The following is a 6,589-nucleotide window of genomic DNA, read 5'->3' as shown; positions in this document are numbered from 1 at the left end:
GGCCTCACCGCCTCCTCAGACTGAACCTCTGGGGCTCCTGTGTCACCCCGTGAGTGCCGGTCAGGAAATCCAGCTGAGGATTAATGCACCTCACCCAGCCTGAGCAGGGACGTTCCCCCAGCGCTGTCAGAACAGGCGGGTTAATCCTGCACAGGAAGCCCCCAGGGCAGCTGTCAAGGCTGTATCCCCACTTTGAACTTTAGGGTACAAATGTGGGGGCCTGCATGAAAACTGTAAGCTTAACTAGCAGCTTAAATCTGGTCCGCTGCCACCACTCCCAAAGTGCTAATTCCCTTCCCTGGGAAGCCTTGAGAGACTCTTCACCAATTCCCTGGTGAATACAGATCCAAACCCCTTGGATCTAAAAACAAGGAGAAATTAACCATCCCCCCTCCTTCCTCCCACCAACTCCTGGTGAATACAGATCCAACCCCCTTGGATCTAAAAACAAGGAAAAATCAATCAGGTTCTTAAAAAGAAGGCTTTTAATTAAAGAAAAAGGTAAAAATCATCTCTGTAAAATCAGTATGGAAAATAACTTTACAGGGTAATCAAACTTAAAGAGCTCAGAGGACTCCCCTCTAGTCTCAGGTTCAAACTATAGCAAACAAAGATAAACTCTAGTAAAAGGTACATTTACAAGTCGAGAAAAACAAAGTAAAACTAAGACGTCTTGCCTGGCTGTTTACTTACAAGTTTGAAATAGGAGAGACTTGTTTAGAAAGATGGGGAGAACCTGGATTGATGTCTGGTCCCTCTCAGTCCCAAGAGCGAACGAACTCCCAAACAGAGAGCACAAACAAAAGCCTCCCCCCCCCCCAAGATTTGCAAGTATCTTGTCCCCTTATTGGTCCTTTGGGTCAGATGCCAGCCAGGTTACCTGAGCTTCTTAACCCTTTACAGGGAAAAGGATTTTGGAGTCTCTGGCCAGGAGGGATTTTATAGTACTGTACACAGGACAGCTGTTACCCTTCCCTTTATAGTTATGACAGCAATGCAGAGAACTGAAGGTTAAAGCATCATCCATTCTCATAGCCCCCGTGTTCTCCCTCCGAGCTCCTTGGTCGGTTCCCAGGTCAGCACCCGCCTCCTTCCAGCATCCACCTCTGACCCCTACCTCCCACCTCCCCAGCCCCGTGTTCTCCAGCAGGGGGATTGTGCTCAGCTTCAGGGAAATCCACCTCCCTCTAGGTCACTAGGTGCCCATGTCCTGGTGATTGGATTTACCATTGTTCCCTTGGATTCTGCTGAGATGGGGTGGGCCTTGGCTGGTGCTTTTTAATGACCCATTCAGGGTCAGACAGCCCAGTGTGTCTTGTAGCCTGCCCTGAGCGCTAACCATTCTTTCCAGACCCCTAACCCCCTGCTGGGCAGCCAGACCAATACCAGGGAAACTGAGGCACGCATCGGGGTTAGAAAAATACTACAGAAAAGTCCCTTTTTGTCATATTTCTTCCCTCATTGAGAATGAACTGAGCAGGGTCATTTTAACCATTTTAATGGGAAGGGGATAGGTAGGTTTAGCAGATAAAATAAAAAAAAACAAGTTAAAAATCACTTAGAAAAGTTAGATGCCTGCAAGTCATCCCGACCCCTAGACTGTCCCTGACAGGTTTTTGTCTAACCTGCTCTTAAACATCTCTGATAACAAAGATTCCACAACCCCTCTAGGCAATTTATCCCAGTGCTTAACCACCCTGACAGTGAGGAAGTTTTTCCTAAACTTCCTCAGGAAAAACTAGGTCCAACCTAAACCTCCCTTGCTGCAATTTAAGCCCATTGCTTCTTGTCCTATCCTCAGAGGTTAAGGAGAACAATTTTTCTTCCTCCTCCTTGTAACAACCTTTTATGTACATGAAAACTGTTCTCATGTCCCCTCTCAGTCTTCTCTTCTCCAGACTAAACAAACCCAATTTTTTCAATCTGCCCTCACAGGTCATGTTTTCTAGACCTTTAATCATTTTTGTTGCTCTTCTGTGGACTCTCTCCAATTGGTCCACATCTTTCCTGAAATGTGGTGCCCAGAACTGGACACAACACTCCAGCTGAGGCCGTATCAGATGGAGTAGAGTGGAATCACTGTGATCATTTAATCTGACCCTCTGCGTAGCAGGCCACAGAACTGCCCAATGATTCCCAGAGCAGAGCTTTTAGAAAAACAGCCAATCATGATTTTAAAATGGTCAGTGGTTAATGACTCTCACCATTAAAACATTAAGGGAACACCTTATTCCCCATCTGAATTTGTCTAGTTTCAACTTCCAGCCATTGGACCGTGTTAGACCTTCCTCTGCTAAACTGAAGAGCCCGTTATCAAATACTTGTTCTCCATGGTACTTATAGGCACTTATAGACTGTGATCGGGTCACTCCAGCCATCTCTTTGTGAAGGAGCTCTATCGATTTAGCTCAGCACTATATGGCAGGTTTTCTAATCCATTCATCATTCTTGTGGATCGCCTCCGAACCCTCTCCAATGTATCAACATAGTTCTTGAATTGCAGACACCAGAACTGGACAAGGTCTTCCTCAGCTGTCACGCCAGCGTCAAATACAGAGGTAAAATCACCTCTCTGCTCCCACTCAAGAGTCCCCGTTTATGCATCCCGGGATCGCCTTCTCTCTTTTGGCAACTGGGAGCTCCTATTCCGCTGATTGTCCACCTTGACCCCCAAATCTTTTTCAGAGTCGCTGCTTCCCAGGATAGAATCCCCCAGCCTGTCAGGCTGGCCTAAGTGCTTTGTTCCTAGATGTCTGCATTTTCAGTTAGCTCTCTGTAAACACATATAGTTGGCTTGCACCCAGTTTACCGGGTGATCCAGATTGCTCTGGACCAAAGACGGGTCTTCTTCACTATTTACCCCTCCCCCAATGTTTGTGTCATCTGCAAGCTCTATCAGTGATGATTTATGTTTCCTTCCACATCATTGATAAAGAAGTTAACTAGCGCAGGGCTCAGAACCAATCCCTGCAGGGCCCGCTCGATGACAATTCCCTGTTTCCTGTTACATCCAGAGACCTATCAGTCAGCCAGTTTTTATTCCATGTAATGTGTCCGTGTTCAGTTTATATTATTCTGGTTTTTTAATCAAAATGTCTTGCGGTACCAAGTCAAGTGCCTTACAGAAGTCTAAGTCTATTACGTCACACTCTTATCAAACTCGTCATCTCATCCAAAAAAAAGATATCAAGTAAATTTGAGAGGATCTATTTCCCATAAACCCATGTTGATTTGCATTAATTACATTATCCTCCATTTATTAATTGAGTCACTTATCAGCCTCTCCATTATCTTGCCCGGGATTGACGTCAGGTTGACAAGCCAATAACTACCCAGGTCATCCTGTTTACCCTTTTTAAATATTGACATAACAGTAGCTTTCTTCCAATCTTCTGGAACTTCCCCAGTGCGCCAAGACTTACTGAAAATCAATGTTAATGGTCCAGTGAGCTCCTAAGGCCGCTCTTTTAAAACTCTTGGATGCAAAGTCCTCTGGACTTGCTGATTTAAAAAAGTCTGACTTTAGTAGCTTCTGTTTAACATCCTCAAGTGCTACTAGTGGAACGGACAGAGTGTTAACATCACCATACGATGAGACTGTATGATCCTTTTTTCCCCAAAAAACAAAACAGAAATAGTTATTGAACACTTCTGCCTTTTCTGCATTATTATTGATAATTTTTCATTTCCCTCTAATAATCGCCCAATACCATTGTCAGGATTCTTTTTGTTCCTAGTATATTTTTAGAACCTTCATTATTATTATCCGTATTCTGCTGGGCTGGAATGGGGTGGTCACCCCACACTTGCCCTGAAAGAGTTAATGCCGGATGAGAAGGGGGCTAATTAAACCAACACGCCACAGCAGAGGGGAATCCCTGGACTGAGGAGGAACAAGCTGGGCTGGACTTACAAAGGCAGGAACTTGGCAGCAAAAGGGGGCTGCTGGGAAAGGCTCCAGTCATTCCCTGGGAGAAGGCTGCAGAGAAAGGTAGCCTACAGTTACCGCCTGGGATGGGACTTGGAAGGAGGAGGAGTGCCAGATGGTAGGAAAGGGCTCAGGGAAAGGCTGTAAGGTCTAGAAGGCAGCCCTTGACTGCTCACTAGAGGGTCCCTGAGCCAGAACCTGGAGTAGAGGGTGGGCCCAGGTTCCCCTGGCAGCCACTGAGGGCATGGCACTATGTGGCAGTGATTCAGAAGACTTCCCGGGATTCCTGAAGAAAGACTGTGGTACTCTGGAAGGAGAAAATGCATAGAGTGACTTGGCTGGAGGGCCGAGTCACAAGGAGGCACCAGCAGCTTGTGGAATAAGAGAGGGGCTGTAGATCGAGAGAACAAGGCAGAGAGACGGTGTGCATCTGCAGGATGGGGTGCTGACCTCATGAAGCTAATCCCCAGAACAGCCAGGGGGAAGCACAATCCAGCGATGAGTAGAGCACCCTGTCACATAGCCAAAGAGATATCCTTGTGTCCCTTGGCTTCCCTTATCAATTTTCTACAATTTCTCACTTCTGATTTATATTCATTATTATCCTTTTTTTTCTCTCTCTCTCTCTCTCTCCTATTTAGTGTATTTATATATTTTATTTTTACAGTTGCCTTCACTTCTCCTCTAAACCAGGTTGTTATGGTGGGCGGGGGTTTAACCAGCACAGCCTTCTTCCTCAGTTGTGGCTTTTTGTGCTTCTAGTAAGATGTTCTTATTCCCAATTATCATTCACATTTTTCTGATTAAATTGTTCCCCCCTGCAGATCTGGCTCATAATTGGTTTTGGTTTTGTGAAATTGGCCCTACAAAAGCCCCAAGTTTCTATATAACTGGTCTGGACTTCATTGTGCTTGCACATTATGAATGTGATTAAGGCACAATCACTTGTACCTAAGCTACCATTAACTTCTCATTCTGTGATCAGTTCCTCTTTATCTGTTAGGATGAGCTCTAATATAGAATTTGCCTGTGCTGCCTGCAACATTTTTGAGTTAGGAAATTGTCATACAGAAAGTTGAGAAATTTCAAGGATGTGTTTAGCACTGGCGGCATGAGACCTCACGCATACGTCACTCAGACTGTAAAAGCAGCAAAGAGTCTTGTGGCACCTTATAGACTAACAGACATATTGGAGCATGAGCTTTCGTGGGTGAATACCCACTTCTTCAGATGCATGCAGTGGAAATTTCCAGAGGCAGGTATAAATATGCAAGCAAGAGTGAGTCAGGCTACAGATAACGAGGTTAGTTCAATCAGGGAGGATGAGGCCCTCTTCTAGAAGTTGAGGTGTGAACACCAAGGGAGGAGAAACTGCTTTTGTAGTTGGCTAGCAATTCACAGTCTTTGTTTAATCCTGAGCTGATGGTGTCAAATTTGCAGATGAACTGAAGCTCAGCAGTTTCTCTTTGGAGTCTGGTCCTGAAGTTTTTTTGCTGCAGGATGGCTACCTTTAAATCTGCTATTGTGTGTCCAGGGAGGTTGAAGTGTTCTCCTACAGGTTTTTGTATATTGCCATTCCTAATATCTGACTTGTGTCCATTTATCCTTTTACGTAGTGACTGTCCAGTTTGGCCGATGTACATAGCAGAGGGGCATTGCTGGCACATGATGGCATATATTACATTGGTGGATGTGCAGGTGAATGAACCGGTGATGGTGTAGCTGATCTGGTTAGGTCCTGTGATGGTGTCGCTGGTGTAGATATGTGGGCAGAGTTGACATCAAGGTTTATTGCATGGGTTGGTTCCTGAGTTAGAGTTGTTATGGTGCGATATGTGGTTGCTGGTGAGAATATGCTTCAGGTTGGTGAGTTGTCTGTGGGCGAGGACTGGCCTGCCACCCAAGGCCTGTGAAAGTGAGGGATCATTGTCCAGGATGGGTTGTAGATCACTGATGATACGTTGGAGAGGTCTTAGCTGGGGATTGTATGTGATGGCCAGTGGAGTTCTGTTGGTTTCTTTCTTGGGCTTGTCTTGCAGTAGGAGGCTTCTGGGTACACATCTGGATCTGTTAATCTGTTTCCTTATTTCCTCATGCGGGTATCATAGTTTTGAGAATGCTTGGTGAAGATTTTGTAGGTGTTGGTCTCTGTCTGAGGGGTTGGAGCAGATGTGGTTGTATCTCAGTGCTTGGATGTAGACAATGGATCGTGTGGTGTGTCCGTCATGGAAGCTGGAGGCATGAAGGTAGGCATTGCGGTCGGTGGGTTTTCGGTATAGGGTGGTGTTAACGTGACCATCATTTATTTGCACCGTGGTGTCTAGGAAGTGGACCTGCCGTGTAGATTGGTCCAGGCTGAGGTTGATGGTGGGGTGGAAGCTGTTGAAATCATGGTGGAATTTTTCCAGAGTCTCCTTCCCATGGGTCCAGATGATGAAGATGTTATCAATGTAGCGTATGTAGAGAAGGGGCGTGAGTGGACGAGAGCTGAGGAAGCGTTGTCCCAGGTCAGCCATAAAAATGTTGGCATATTGTGGGGCCATGCGGGTGCCCGTAGCGGTGCCACTGGTCTGGAGGTATATATTGTCATCAAATTTGAAATAGTTGTTTGTGAGGATAAAGTCACAGAGCTCAGCAACCAGTTGCGCTGTGGCATCATCA

Source organism: Malaclemys terrapin, chromosome 1 (genome assembly GCF_027887155.1).
Source record: "Malaclemys terrapin pileata isolate rMalTer1 chromosome 1, rMalTer1.hap1, whole genome shotgun sequence".
NCBI classification, from domain to species: Eukaryota; Metazoa; Chordata; order Testudines; family Emydidae; genus Malaclemys; species Malaclemys terrapin.
The sequence above is the reverse complement of the archived record's forward strand: the minus strand, read 5'-3'. Positions refer to the sequence as shown.